Source organism: Myotis yumanensis, unplaced genomic scaffold, assembly GCF_028538775.1.
Source record: "Myotis yumanensis isolate MYYU_CA2020_CCGP unplaced genomic scaffold, mMyoYum1.0.hap1 SCAF_2, whole genome shotgun sequence".
NCBI lineage: Eukaryota > Metazoa > Chordata > Mammalia > Chiroptera > Vespertilionidae > Myotis > Myotis yumanensis.
Genome location: NW_027223753.1, coordinates 23022398 through 23038112, shown reverse-complemented (window position 1 = coordinate 23038112; position 15715 = coordinate 23022398). Strand labels below are relative to the sequence as shown.

Sequence of the window (15715 nt, the reverse complement as noted above, 5' to 3'; positions counted from 1 at the left end):
AATTATAATCTGAGGTAATTGATTTGAGACTTCCTTCCTTCCTAACATAGGCATTTTAGTGCTATAAATTTCCCTCTGAATACTGCTTTAGCCACATCCTACAAATTTTGAGATTTTTGTTTACAGTTTCATTCAGTTCAGAATGCTTTAAAATTTCCCTTGTTACTACTCCTTTAACCCTTGAGTTGCTTAGAAGTACATTATGTAGTTTTAAACTATTGGAGGGGACTTTCTAGATATTATTGTATTATGGATTGATAATTTAATGCCATTGTAGCCAGTGAACATTGTATGGCTTGAATCCTTTTAAATTTATTGAGACCTGTTTTATGGCTCAGAATATGGTTTATCCTGTTAAATATTTCATGTACAGTTGAAAAGAATATGTACCTTGCTATTTGTTGGGCACATGTTCTATAAATGTCAATTAGTTCAAATTGTTCAGATTCGGTATTGTTCAGATCTTCTATATCCTTACATCTTTTCTATTAATTTCTATCAGTTATTAGAGAGATAATGAAATGTCATACTGTATTTATAGATATATATGTTTCTCTTTACTGTTAGATCAGCTTTTAGGACTCGTCTTATTATTTATTTATTTTCATTTATTTATTTTATTTATCTTTATTGTTGAATGTATTACAGATGTCCCCTTTGTTTTTTTCCCTTTGGCTCCCTCTACCCCGCACCCACCCCTCCCAGGCCTATGCATATGTGCATATAAGTTCCCATGTTAATCACTCCCCACTATTTTCATTTCTTAGGAATTGCTTTTCATTGCTTAATGTCAGTGTCTTGACTGCTATTGTTTCAAATATTTTGTCTGGCTTTCGAATTGTTGCAGATGGGATGATAAATCTAGTCCCAGTTACTCCCATCTTTTTATTTTTTTTAATATATTTTTATTGATTTCAGAGAGGAAGGGAGAGGGAGAGATAGAAACATCAGTGATGAGAGAGAATCATTGATCAGCTGCCTCCTGCATGCCCCCTACTGGGGATCGAGCCTACTGCCTGGGCATATGCCCTGACCTGGAATCAACTCTGATCTCCTGGTTCATAGGTTGATGCTCAACCACTGGGCTGAGCTGTTACTCCATCTTGACTAGAAGCAGAATTCCACTATATTTTTGTCTCTTTAAAGTTTATTTTTTTATCGAATTCATTGGGATGATGTTGGTTAATAAAATTATATAGGTTTCAGGTGCATCATACTATCTTTTTTTTTTTTTTTGGTTATTCACCTGATAATTACTACTCATTCTTCAAGACTCACCCCAGGCTTTACTTCTTCTAGGAAGCCTTCTCTGATACTCACTTTCCCAATTGGGCTCATATGCTCTCCTAAATGTTTGTGCAATAGCCCAAACTCTATCATTGTCTTTTCAGTCTGAGAACATGGCACTTATTGTTCAGATTCAGTCCTTCCAAATATATCCTTGATCTTGTCCCCTTGCATCTTGTTAATCTTATATTGTTCTCTTTTCATTTAAAATTTTGAAGGGTAGTCTGCACTTGCTTTCCCTTTTTCATTCGCTTGTATTTAATCCTCAGCCCTGTAGAATTTGGTTTCTAAGCTGCTCTTGCTGGGGTCACTGGTAACTTCACAATTGCCAAGTGTATTATTTCGAGTTCTTATCTGATTGAATCTCTCTGAATTGTTTCATATAGGTTGCAGTTGTCCCTATTTTCTTGTTATAACACTTTCCTGTTTTTTCCCTTCTCTCTGATTATTCCTTTTTAGTCAGATTTGTAGGTCATTTTGTGTGCTCACGTCTTAAACATTGATATTCCCACATACTCTATTTTTAATCCTGTTTCCTTTACTTACATGCTCTTCTTGGGAAAGCTCATTTATTCCCATGGCTTTAGCTACTATCTTTGGGAACTTGATTCCAACTCTGGGGTCTCTGTTTGAATTTTCCAGAGGTACTTCAGATTCAGTATGTCTAAAACATAACCTGCCTGTTATTTTCTTAGAGCCAGTCTATCTTAGTTTTTGACACTGCTATAGTTAGTCCCTCACTCAAGCTAAAAACATAGAAGTCATCTTAAATTTTTTTCACCGAACTGTGCATTTATGTTTCACAAATATAGAAACTTAATATTTTAAAATCTCCATCCCTCAGGGGGAATTTTCAGTAATGATGGCAGAGTAAAGTGGTCTCCAGAACCATCCCACATATAATAATTGTAAAAATTGTATTTAAAGAAGCTGGAAAGGGTCCAGAAGCAGACAGAAGCTAGAGGAGTTTACTCTTGAAAAACAGTAATTGGGTCCTGCGTTCTCCATTGTCTGGGTCAGCCAGCTCTGGTGTCTGCTGGCTCCCCCTTGCTCGTCTGTTTCTTCCTGAGTCACCACTGCCACCATGGCCTAGAGTGGTGAAAGCGGTGACCCTCCGAGCTCCCAGGACAGAAGGGACCAGGCCGTGGCCTCTGCTTCCGCGGAGCCCAAGATCATGAAGGTCACTGTGAAGACCCGGAAGGAGAAGGAGGAGTTTGCTGTGCCAGAGGATAACTCTGTCCAGCAGTTCAAGGAAGAAATCTCTAAATGGTTCAAATCACATACCGACCAACTTGTGTTGATATTTGCTGGAAAAATTTTAAAAGATCAAGATACATTGAATCAGCATGGAATTCATGATGGACTTACTGTTCACCTTGTCATCAAAACGCAAAACAGGCCTCAGGGTCATTCAGCCCAGCAAACAAATACTAGTGGAAGCAATGTTACCACATCTTCAGTTCCTAGCCCTTTGAGTGCCAACCAATATCCTAGGAATTATGCTAAAATTGCCAAGGCATTTTTGCTGATTTTACAACAGTTTAGGAAAAAAATTATGAATCGCAAGTAAATGAAGTTACATATTCAGTATCTTCCACAAAATTGTCATCATCACAGCAAGAATTGACGTATTTAGCAATATCATCATCACTAATAAAAGCAGGCTTAGAACTGGACACTGCAGGAGGAGCGCGATAGTGCTCCCGGCACTCTAGGGGCTAATAGTAACTCTACATCTGGTTCTGCCCCTAGCAACCCTTTTGGTTTAGGTGCTCTTGGAGGACTTGTCAGTCTAAGTAGCTTGGGTTTGAATTCTACCAACTTCTCTGAACTACAAAGCCAGATGCAGCGGCAACTAATGTCCAATCGTGAAATGATGGTCCAGATCATGGAGAATCCCTTTGCCCAGAACATGCTTTCAAATCCTGACCTGATGAGGCAGTTAATTATGACCAATCCACAAATGCAGCAGTTGATACAGAGAAATCCAGAAATTAGTCTGAATAACCCAGATATTATGAGACAAACATTGGAACTTGCCAGGAATCTAGCAATGATGCAGGAAATGATGAGAAACCAGGACCGAGCCTTGAGTAATCTGGAAAGCATTCCAGGGGGATACAATGCTTTACGGCACACGTACACAGATATTCAGGAACCATTGCTGAGTGCTGCGCAAGAACAGTTTAGTGGTAATCCATTTGCTTCCTTAGTGAGCAATACATCCTCAGGTGAAGGTAGTCAACCTTCCCTTACAGAAAATAGAGATCCATTACCCAATCCATGGGCTCACAGGTCAGTTTTAAAGCAATTTCTTGGTAAAGATAAGGAAATACTTTAAAGTTAGGTATTTCCTAATTGTGTAGAATCTTACAGCATCTTTGATAAACATCTTTCAGCAAAAGTGCCAGTTAGTCAGGTTTGTTGCCTATACTAATATAGTAGAAAAGCTGATTCTCGTTATCTCTTTAAGGACATTTAATTGTACAGACAACATAATGTAACATTGTCTCAACATTCACTGATTAATTGTAAATTACCTTAATTTTTGTGCAGACTGAAGGAGCACTGTAATATAACCCAAAAGTGCATTTGCCCAGGACTTTTCAGCTTCTATAGGTAGTTTAACAGCCATTAGTTTGTAATTGAAATGTTGCTTTCACTGAAAGTGTCTTGATGTTGCAGTTATTTTTAATCGCCGTATAAAAATAGATCTATCTTTTGGGTTTATCAGATTTCTCATGCATAAGGCAATACATGAACTTAAAATGAGTTGTGAGCTACTTGTTTCTGAAGTGTTTCGGTAGTTTATCAAGAAATAGGTAAATATTGTGTTTTTCAGAGCCTCAGAGAGGGGAACTTGGGGGAGGGGGTGGGGATCTATCCTGGAATGGGCCAGCCTAAATAATACTGGTAACCAAGGTTCTGTTAGGATTTCTGTGCATATAATGTAGTAAACATAAATGATAAGTTTATCATTCAGGGGTGATAAACAAGAGCCATTTTAACAATGTTGAGTACATTTGGCTGTTCTACAGCCTTTTTCTTTCCTCCTCAGAGAAGTTCTGTTTGCCTAAATCTCAAATTGTTGGTGTGGTACATTCCTTTAGGACCAATTAAACATAACTTTGGGTCAGTAATATATTTGGCTGACTCTGGTTCAGTATTCTCTTAGGTCATTATAGTTTCATGTACAGGAAATTAAAATTTTAAAGTTACCTAAAATGAGTTCAGACCAATAAAATTCAAAGGAAATACGAGTTGAATTGCATTACTTCTGTAAGTTGCTTGCTATTAAAAAGGGTCAAAAGCCATGCACTGTTCTGACACTTTCCCGAGGAGGAAAACTTGTATGAAGGTCAAGGTGAAGGCATGGCTAGAGGAAGTTGTTCAGGATTACTCATGTGTCTTTGCCCTCTCTGCCTTATGCCTCAGTCTGGTTTAAAAACTTGTACTGGTGAATGGTGGTATACAGTGTGGGATAGTGTCATAACCAATTTGACAGTTATTAATCGCAAAATAACAATAAATCTCTAGCTTTTAAAAAAACAGTAATTGGAAATGATAAGTATTATGAGTTTGCAGCTTTTTAAGTTTTTTGCCTGAGGGCATTTACCAGCCCCCACAGCTGAGGAAAGTGGCAGTGGAAATCCTCAGTCTTACTTTCTTATGGTGGCAAAGAACAGAGTTCAGTGTAGATAAATTACCTGGAAATATAAGGGGAGGTACCCTTGAAAGTAAGGAAAACCATAGAAGAGGGTGAAAGCCATAACCTGACTGTAAATACTACTAAAAGCCCTGGGGAAACCTCTAAACGTGGGAAGGTTCCAGAGGCCTGGTGAAAAAGCAGGCAGAAATCAGAGTCAGAATTCTGTCTTAGACTGAACCTACACCAGGTAAGCTCTATTGAGTTTCCTGCTTTTTTAACTGAATGCATTTCCCAATCATGTGTAGCTCAGATGGCAGAAATCTGAAGTCTTACTGACTCGAGGTGTGAGAAGACAGAGTCTAAGACTGAAAAATTAGGGAGTAATCTCCAGAATAAAGAAAGCACAGTGAGAGCAGGCCCCACCAAATCTGAGATCATCTATGGCCAAATTTTTGGCCAATCATCAGATTACTCAAGAAGATCTGCAGGGGGTCAGGCTAATAAAGGAGCTGAAAAAATTCCACAGTGTCTCAGTTGCTGCACATTGCAGGGGAAGCAAAGTCTACAGTTTAAGTCCAGATAAGTTACTTACCTACTAGAAAAAACACACCCCAAACAATCCCAAAGAAAAACAAGTAGAATCTAGAAGTCAGTACATGTATGCGATAGAATGTCCAAAATATTCAAAAAATTCTCAGACATGCAAAGGAACAGGAAAAGTGACCTGTACTCGGGGGGAAAGGCAGTCTATAGAAATGGACTCTCTAAGTTATTCAGATGTTCAAGTTAGTTGTCAAAGACTTCAAAGTGTGTTCAGAGAACCAAAGGAAATGTCCTAGATAGTGGTGTTCAGTGGTTAGAGTGTCAGCCTGAGCATCAAGGTTTTGATTCCCAGTCAAGGGCATGTACCTGGGTTGCGGTTTGTTCCTCGCCCTGACAGGAGGCATCCAATCCATGTGTCTATCTCACATAGATGTTCCTCTCTCTCTCTCTCTCTCTCTCTGTTCTCCCTTTCTCTCCCCCACGCTCCCTCCCTTCCACTCTCTTTGAAAAGCAATGGGAAAAATATCCTCAGATGAGGATTAACCCCCCAAAAAAGGAGGGAGAATGGTTTTAGTTCGTGAACAGTTAAGGAATTTCAATAGAAATAAATGTAAACAATTTTTTAAAATATATTTTTATTGATTTCAGAGAGGAAGGGAGAGGGGGAGAGATAGAAACATCAATGATGAAAGAGAATCATTGATTGGCTGCCTCCTGCACGCCCCCTACTGAGGATCGAACCTGCAACCCAGGCATGTTCCCTGACGGGGAATCAAATCTGGGACCCTTCAGTCCGTAGGCCGACGCTCTACTGAGCCAAACCAGCTAGGGCGAGAAATGTTTAATCTTGAGAAAGTTTATTCTTTTTTTTTTTTTTTTATTGCACATCACTCCTTTATTATACTGATCTGAAAAAGATTTAGTAGTTATGCTAAAAATGCGTACTGGGCCCAAGTGGCAGGGCCAAGCAACTGTAACATGATTCAGAACTCAGACACAGTGAAAGACACACCTGCACATGATCAAGAGACATTTCACTGCCATGAGACAATAAGGCAGGGGAGGAATTCTAAAAGAAGCTTATCTTACCTTGGTGTGAGAAATGGCTTATTTTGTGATGACCACATGTGGGAATAGTTCAACCGCCACTAAAAACCCCAGAAGGGTTTTTGTTTTGTATCATTTTATATAGATACACTTTTTTTGGTAAAAGTAAATGCAATACGTAAACATTCAGGATTGATCCCAATCTTCTGGAGCCAGCTTTTCTGGGGTCAAGGAGGAAATGTTTGAATCACCATGCATTCATCTTCCACTGGAATGACGTAGAGCCCCTGTCAGTTCACCCGACTTACAGAATAGCCCAGTACTGCTTTGGGGAACACAAACAGGCTCTCTTGCCTCTCCTCATTGGTGATGCCTTAACATGGCTCCTCCCTATCCCCCTACTCTCAAGCAGGTCTTTAGTAATAAAACACTAGCAAAAAAAAAAAAAAAAAGGAGTTATTCCTCTGGACTCTCTTAGATAAGAGTCTCCCTCGACTTGGACTGAGGACCCATGCCCCACAGGTGCCATCAACTAGATTGCATGAAGGGAGTGGGTGCAGGAGACAAAATGGCTAAAACAAAATTGGGAGCCACCTGTCCCCATCTGCAGGTACAAGCTAAGATGCCTATAGATGTGGTCAGTGTGACATGTGCACCGAAGAGATGCAGAGGAAGTGGGATGGGAGGGAGGGTGTCCTTGGGAAAGTCATCTGCCTGCTCGCCTTCACTTGGCCTTGCCCTGGGCAGCCACAGCTTCCATAGCTTTATGCACTATCTCTTCATCCCCAGGAACTGCATGGGCTTGATGGGCGTCAAGTTCTTGTCCAGTTCATAGACAATGGGAATACCAGTTGGCAGGTACAGCTCCATGATAGCCTCTTCAGAAAGACCCTCCAGATGTTTAACAATGCCCCGAAGGCTGTTGCCATGGGCTGCAATCAGTACCCATTTCCCCTCCTTGACCTGGGGCAAAAGGACAGAGCTCTGGCAGTAGCGTCCTTCAGATTCTCATAGGAGGGTAGCTGATCTTCAGTGAGGTCTACATAACTGCAATCCTTACTGATATTGCTGTAAAAGGGATGATCGGGCTCCATTGGTGATGGTGGGATATCATAAGAGTGCCTCCAGGTCTTTACCTGGGCCTTCCCATGCTTGGCAGCAGTTTCTGCTTTATTAAGGCCTGTGAGACCCCCATAGTGCCACTCATTGAGACTCCAAGTCCTCACTACAGGCAGCCACATGTGGTCAATGGCATCCAGTACTCTCCAGAGGGTCCTAATTGCTTTCTTTTGCACTGAGGTGAAGCAGATGTCAAACTCATAGCCGGCATCTCACAGCACCTGCCCGGCCACACTTCACCTCCTCGTGCCCTACCAGGTTCAGCCACTGAAGCAGTGCTCTAGGTTCCATGTGCTCTCCCCATGCCGGATCAGCACCAGCTTGTAGGCGGCCATAGTGGCAGTTTTGAGTGCAGTGCAGACTGAGGCTCGCTGAGACGGGCTGGCCCCCGCCCACCAAAAGTGTTTATTCTTTAATCTTGGTAATGCTTTGAGCAAGTACAGTGGGAGTCTTGTAGCCTTCTTCCTGGGGTTTCTTCCATCTGTCTCTACCTCCATCACTCCAGCTCACGTGACAAGAAATTTCCTTTTGGCTGTGTGAGCAGTATCATGGTGGTCAGTGAAAGCACCAGGTCTCCAGGAGAACTCAAGGAAACCAAAATCGCATCTAATGGTGTCATGGATTGTGGGTTTATTTGTTTGTTTGTTTTAATGTACAGTGGGGCCTTGACTTACGAGTGTCCCGACTAACAAGTTTTTTGAGATACCAGCTGTCTCTCGGCCGATTTTTTGCATTGAGTTGATAGAGTAATTTGAGTTAATGAGCTCCTTAACAAGCTTGGTCTCGGAACGAATTAAACTCGTAAGTCAAGGCCCCACTGTATATGTTTTATTGATTTCAGAGAGGGAGAGAGAGATAGAAACATCAATGATGAGAGAGAATCATTGATTGGCTGCTTCCTGCATGCCCCCACTGGGGATCGAGCCTGCAACCCAGGCATGTGCCTTTTACCGGAATCAAACCTGGGACCCTTCAGTCTGCAGGCTGATGCTCTATCCACTGAGCCAAACTGGCTAGGGCAGTGGTTCTCAACCTTCTGGCCCTTTAAATACAGTTCCTCATGTTGTGACCCAACCATAAAATAATTTTCGTTGCTACTTCATAATTGTAATGTTGCTACTGTTATGAATCATAATGTAAATATCTGATATGCAGGGTGGTCTTAGGTGACCCCTGTGAAAGGGTCATTCGACCGCCAAAGGGGTCACGACCCACAGTTTGAGAGCTGCTGGGCTAGGGATTATGGATTGTGTTTTTGAAGTGAGCCTACCTAATCTGCAGAATGATGAATTTGCATTTAGAAAATTCAAGCTAATTACTAAGGATATTCATGGCAAAAACGGCCTGACTAATTTCCTGTGGATGGCTCTTACCTGTTACAAAATGTACTTGCCTCACCCTAGAGTGCTGGGGAGCGCGATGGTGCTCCTCCTGTCTTTCGCCAAAAGTGCCGGGAGCGCTATCAAAGCTTCGAAATGGCGTCCAGTTCTAAGTCTACTTTTATTAGTGATGATGATATTGCTAAATATGTCAATGTGGTAAAGGTTTCCTTAAGTTTTTGAATATGTAACTTCATTTACTTGCGATTCATAATTTTTTTCCTAAACTGCTGTAAAATCAGCAAAAAAGCCTTGGCACTTTTAGCATAGTTCCTAGGATATTGGTTGGCACTCAAAGGGTTCATGGGCAAAAAATGGCAGACCATGATTGAAGCTCATGTTGATGTCAAGACTACCGATGGTTATTTCCTTCTTCTATTCTGTGTGGGTTTTACTAAAAAAAAGCAGCAATCAGATTTGGAAGACCTCCTGTGCTCAGCATCAACAGGTCCACCAAATCTAGAAGATGATGGAAATCATGACCCAGGAGGTTGCAGACAAGGACTTTGAAAGAAGTGGTCAATAAATTGATTCTAGATAGTATTGGAAAAGACATAGAAAACACTTGCCAATCTAATTATCTGTTCCGTGATGTTTTTGTTAGAAAAATTAAGAACTTGGGCAACTGAGGCCTCAGTACATGAGGGATCCTGGTCAATAAGCAACATGGGGAAGGAGAGGAACCAGGGTGAGGGGGCCACCAAGCACAAGGCACTGGTGCCCACCTTCAGCTGGGAGGAAATTCAGAAGCACAATCTTCTGCACCAAGTGACTCATCATTGACCACAAGGTCTACATCACCAAATGGTCTGGCTGGCACCCGGGGAGGCTACCAGGTCATTGGGCACTACACAGGGGAAGATGCTACAGATGCCTTCTGCACCTTCACTGTGACCTTGATTTTGTGTGCAAGTTCATGAAGCCCCTGCTGATTGGTGAGCTGGCCCCAGAGGAACCCAGCCAGGACCGGGGCAAGAACTCCCAGATCACTGAGGACTTCCAGGCCCCGAAGAAGACTGCTGAGGACATGACCTGTTCAAGAGCAACCATCTTTTCTTCCTCCTCCTCCTGGCCCACCATCATCATGGAGAGCATCGCTTGGTTCATCATCTTTTACTTCGGCAATGGCTGGATCCCAACCGTCATCACACCCTTTGTCCTTGCTACCTCTCAGACCCAAGCTGGCTGGCTACAACACGATTACAGCCACCTCTCTGTCTGAAAGAAGTCCATGTAGAACCACATCATCGATAAGTTCATCATTGGCCACTTAAAGGGTGCCTCTCCCAACTGGTGAGGCATCACGCCAAATCCAACATTTTTCAGAAGGATCCAGATGTGAACATGCTGCACATGTTCGTCCTGGGTGAATGGCAGCCCATTGAATATGACAAGAAGAAGCTGAAATACCTGCCCTACAACCACTAGCATGAGTACTTCTTTCTGATTGGGCCGGGCCTTAGCCAGTTTGGCTCAGTGGATAGAGCATTGGCCTGTGGACTGAAGGGTCCCGAGTTCGATTCTAGTCAAGAGCACATGCCCGGGTTGTGGGCTTGATCCCCAGTAGGGGGCATGCAGAAGGCAGCTGATCAATGATTCTCTCTCATCACTGATGTTTCTATCTCTCCCTCTCCCTTCCTCTTTGAAATCAATAAAAAAATCCTATCTAATAAAAGCGTAATATGCAAATAGACCCATGAACCAGGAGGTCCCGGTTCAGTTCCTGGTGAGGGCACATGCCTGGGTTTCAGGCTCGATCCCCAGTGGGGAGCATGCAGGAGGCATCTGATCAGTGATTCTCTCTCATCATTGATGTTTCTACTTCTCTTCCTCTCCCTTCTTCTCTGAAATAAAAAATATATTTAAAAAGAGAGTCACGGAAGGGCCAAGATAAGCTCTCTACATATCTCTAGCTGACTGAGAAACTATCTGCATGTTCAAGAGAGACCCAAGAGAGCCTGATAAAAATCAAAAATCAAGGGAGAGCCCTAACTGGTTTGGCTCAGTGGATAGAGTGTCAGCCTGTGGACTGAAGGGTCCCAGGTTCGATTCCGGTCAAGGGCATGTACCTTGGTTGCGGGCACATCCCCAGTAGAGGTGTGCAGGAGGCAGCTGATCGATATTTCTAGCTCTCTACCCTCTTCCTTCCTTCTCCCTTCCTCTCTGTAAAAAAATAAAAATAAAAAAATCAATAAAATATATTAAAAAAACAACTAGGGAGATTTAAGAATTGGCTGAAATTTTGAATGCATGCCTCTTGCAGTACACAGATGGATTAGTTAGAGTAGTGGTTTGCAACCTTGGCTGCACATTAGAATCACCTGGAAATCTTTTTAAAATCTCGATTTCTGGGCCTCATCCTCCAGAAATTCTGTTTCTTTGTTATGGGGTGAGGCCACAACATTAGTAACAAAGAAACAGAATTTCCAGAGGATGAGGCCCAGAAATCAGGATTTTAAAAAGATTCCCAGGTGATTCAAATGTGCAGCCAAGATTGAGAACCACTGAGTTAGAGGGTGAAGCTTTATAAGCCTCAGGTGTTTGACCTCTACCAAAACCATTGGCTGACTGCTAAACTATGCAGATACTTAAGGTGATATCTAGAAACCCAGGCTAAAGTAAAAATAAGAATAAAAAAGAAAACTGAGCAGAGACATCAATGGAATCATACCGTGTGTGTGTAAGAGAGAGAGAGAGGAGAGAGAGAGAGAGAGATAGTTTAAGTACAGGGAAGTTACTAAAAATAACAGCCCTTCAGAAAAATAAAACAGAATCCAGAGTTGCTTCAATATGTTATCTAAAATTTCTAGTTTGTAACCAGATGTTATAAGACATGCAAAAAAGTATCAAGAAAGTGTAACCCATGCTCAGGGGAAAAATAATAATCAACATAAATGAATTCTGAGTGGACTCACCTGTTAGACTTAGCAAACACTTCAAAGGAACTGTTAAAATATGTTTAAAAATTAAAAGAATCTGTGTTCAAAGATTTAAAGGAAAATGAGATAATAATTACACAACAAAGAATGGTTCTAACCACTTTTTTTTTCTAACCACTTTTATTCAGCATTGTACTGGAGGTCCTAGCCAATGTGATAATGCAAGAAAGTGAAAGAAATACAATTTGGAAATGAAGAAAAAAAACTGCCTTTATTCACAGATGAAATAATCATGTACCTAGAAAAATTCCAGTGGATGTACATAAAAGCTACTAGAATTAAGTGAATTTGGCAAGGTTGCAGGAATATAAGATCAATATACAAAAATCAATTGTGTTTATATATTAGCAATGAATAATTGAGAATTAAAGTTTTAAAATGTATTATGACATCCAAAAAACATGAAATAGTTTTATAGAAAACTATAAAGCATTGCTGAAAGAAAAGAATTAAATAAATGGAGAGAGATATACCATTGTAATGGGTTAAATAGTGTTCCTCCCAAAATCATGTATACCTGAAACCTCAGTATATGTCTTTATTTGGAACTAGGTTTTTTGCAGGTATAATTTGTTAAGGATCTTGAGATGAAATCATCTTGTATTTAGAGTGCGCCCTAAATCCAGTGACTGGCATCTTTATAAGAAAAAGGAGAGGGAAATTTGGACCCACAGAGACACAAGAAAGAAGGCCAGGTGAAAATGGAGACAGAGATTGGAATTATGTTGCCAGAAGCCAAAGAATGCTAAGAGCCTCTGGGAGCTGGAAGAGGCACAGAGGGAGATTTCAGAGGAAATGTGGCCATGCTTTTTGTACTTCTAGCCTTTGTACTTCTAGCCTTTACCAGTATGAGAGAATTAATTTCTGTTGTTTTAACTCACCAAGTTTGTGGTAACTTGTTCTGGCAGCCCTAGGAAACTAATACAATCATGTTCATGTTCATGGGTTGGGACTTAGAATGATTAAAATTATTTGAAAGTGAACAATAAAATTGGAGGGCTTAAATTATCTAACATTAAGACTTACTATAAAGCTACAGTAATCAAAACAGTGGTATTAGTATAAACTAAATCAATGAAACAGAATAGAATCCAGAAATAGACTCACACAAATAAGGTCAGTTGATGTGCCAAGGCAATTCAGTGGGGAAAGAATACTGTTTTCAGTACATGGTATTGGAATAATTGGATAATGGTAAGGAAAAACATGAACCTTGACATCACACATAAAAAATAAGCTTAAAATGGAACATAGACCTAAATTTAAGAGCGAAAACCATAAAACTTGTAGAAGAAAACACAGGAGAACGTTTTTGTGATCTTGAATGAATGAATGAGTCACTAAAAGCATGAAACAAAAAAGAAAAAATGATAAACTGGAGCTCATCAAGATTATAAACGTTTGTTATTTAAAAGATGCTACCAAGATATATGAAAAGTCAAGCTACAATCTGGGAAAACAAATTTACAAATTAATTGCCGAACAATTGTGGGATATATAAAGAGTTCTTTATAACTCAGTTAGAAAACTAATATTATGAACAGATTGTCCAAAGAAGTTATACAGATACCCAACAAATACATGAAAAGATGCTCAACATCATTAATCATTAGGAAAATGCAAATTAAAACCACAATAAGATGCTACTATATACCTTAGTAATGGCTAAAATTAAAAAGACTTCCTGCCCTGCCGAGTGCTAGGTTGGTGGAGCATTCTATGAACCAAGGGGTTGCCAGTTCCATTCCCAATCAGGGCATGTGCCTAGGTCAGTGATGGCGAACCTATGACACACGTGTCAGAGGTGACACGTGAACCCATTTTTTGGGTTGATTTTTCTTTGTTAAGTGGCATTTAAATATATAAAATAAATATCAAAAATATAAGTCTTTGTTTTACTATGGTTGCAAATATCAAAAAATTTCTATATGTGACACGGCACCAGAGTTAAGTTAGGGTTTTTCAAAATGCTGACACGCCGAGCTAAAAAGGTTTGCCATCACTGGCCTCGGTTGTGGATTTGATCCCTGGTCAGGGTACATGCAGAGGACGGCCGATCAGTGTTTCTCTCTCACATTGATGTTTCTCTTTCTCTCTCTCTTTCTTCCTCTTTCTAAGCATGTCCTCTGGTGAGGATTACAATTTTAAAAAGACTTCCTACACCAAATTTTGGCAAGGTTGTAGAAAACTGGAATGCTCACACAGGTGGCAGGACTATATAATGATACAAAACTTTGGAAAATTGTTTGGCAGTTGTGTTTTTTTTTTTTTAATCGAAAGGTATATCTTCCATATGACCAGGCAGTCTACTCATAGATATTTATCCAAGAGAAAATAAAGGATATGTTCACACAAAGCCTTGTAGAGGAATATTTATAACAGTTCAATTTGTAGTAGCCAAAAACTGGAATCAAATCCATTGTTCATCTGTTGGTGAATGAATCAGACAGAATGCTACTCAGCAGTCATAAGAAAAGAATTATTAATACACATAGCAACATGGGTAAAGAGCAAAATAATTTTGCTGAGTGAAAGAAGCTATACTGTGTGATTCCATTTATATAAAAATCTAGGAAATGCAAACTAATCTATAGTGACAGGAAGCAGATCAGTGGTTGTTTGGGGAAGAGGGAGGGAAGAGAAGGGGTTACAAAGGAGCATAAGGAATCTTTGGATGTGATGGATATGTTCATTATCCTGTGGTGATGGCCTCAGGTGTACACACATGTCAAAATTTACCTAATTGTAGACTTTAAATATGTTCAGTTTATTGTGTTTCAGTTATACCTTACTAAAGTTGTAAAAAATTGAACAAAGATTTAAATAAACTTAACCAAAGAAAATATATGACTGGCCAATAAGCCCATGAAAATATGTTCAACCTCATTAGTCATTAGGAAAGTGCAAAATAAGTCACAGTGAGATACCATTGGAGTAACAAGAAATAAAAAGATGAATTCCAAATATTGGTGAAGTTGTAGAGCAACTGGAACTCTCATACATTTTTGGGTGGAAATGCAAAATGGTACAGCCACTTTGTATAACAGTTCACTGTTTTTTATAAAGTTAAACATAACACTTATATGTAACTAGCAATACATACTTCTAAATATTCACCCAAAATAAATCAAAACATGTTTACAGAATCATTTGTATTGAAATATTAATATCACCTTTGTTTATAAGAACTGAAAACAACTTTAATCTATGAATAGATGAATGGATAAGGACATTTTGATATCTCTATAATAGTATATTACTTAGTAATAAAAAGGAATGAACTACTGATATGCACAATTATTGCTGAATCTTTAAAACATGTTGCATGAGCCGAAACCGGTTTGGCTCAGTGGATAGAGCGTCGGCCTGCGGACTGGAGGGTCCCGGGTTCGATTCCGGTCAAGGGCATGTGCCTGGGTTGCGGGCGCATCCCCAGTGGGGGATGTGCAGGAGGCGGCTGATCGATGTTTCTCTCTCATCGATGTTTCTGACTCTCTGTCTCTCTCCCTTCCTCTCTGTAAAAAAAAATATATTTAAAAAAATAAAATATATTTAAAAAAATAAAATAAAATAAAAACATGTTGCATGAGCCCTAACCGGTTTGGCTCAGTGGATAGAGCATTGGCCTGTGGACTCAAGGGTCCCGGGTTCGATTCCGGTCAAGGGCATGTACCTTGGTTACGGGCACATCCCCAGTGGGGAGTGTGCAGGAGGCAGCTGATCAATGTTTCGCTCTCATCGATGTTTCTAGC

At 40.3% G+C, this 15715-nt stretch overlaps 1 protein-coding gene and 3 pseudogenes across 5 annotated transcripts in view; 3 read left to right on the top strand and 1 right to left on the bottom strand.

The window, feature by feature from the left end:
* Positions 1-15715, top strand: part of KIAA0319L (KIAA0319 like) — a 113685-nt gene that overhangs the window by 50996 nt on the left and 46974 nt on the right. The gene's annotated exons all lie outside the window — the stretch shown is intronic.
* LOC139004363 (ubiquilin-1 pseudogene) lies at positions 2372-4364 on the top strand (annotated as a pseudogene).
* Positions 7251-7980, bottom strand: LOC139001719 (phosphoglycerate mutase 1-like; annotated as a pseudogene).
* On the top strand, positions 8896-11303 carry LOC139004362 (acyl-CoA 6-desaturase-like; annotated as a pseudogene).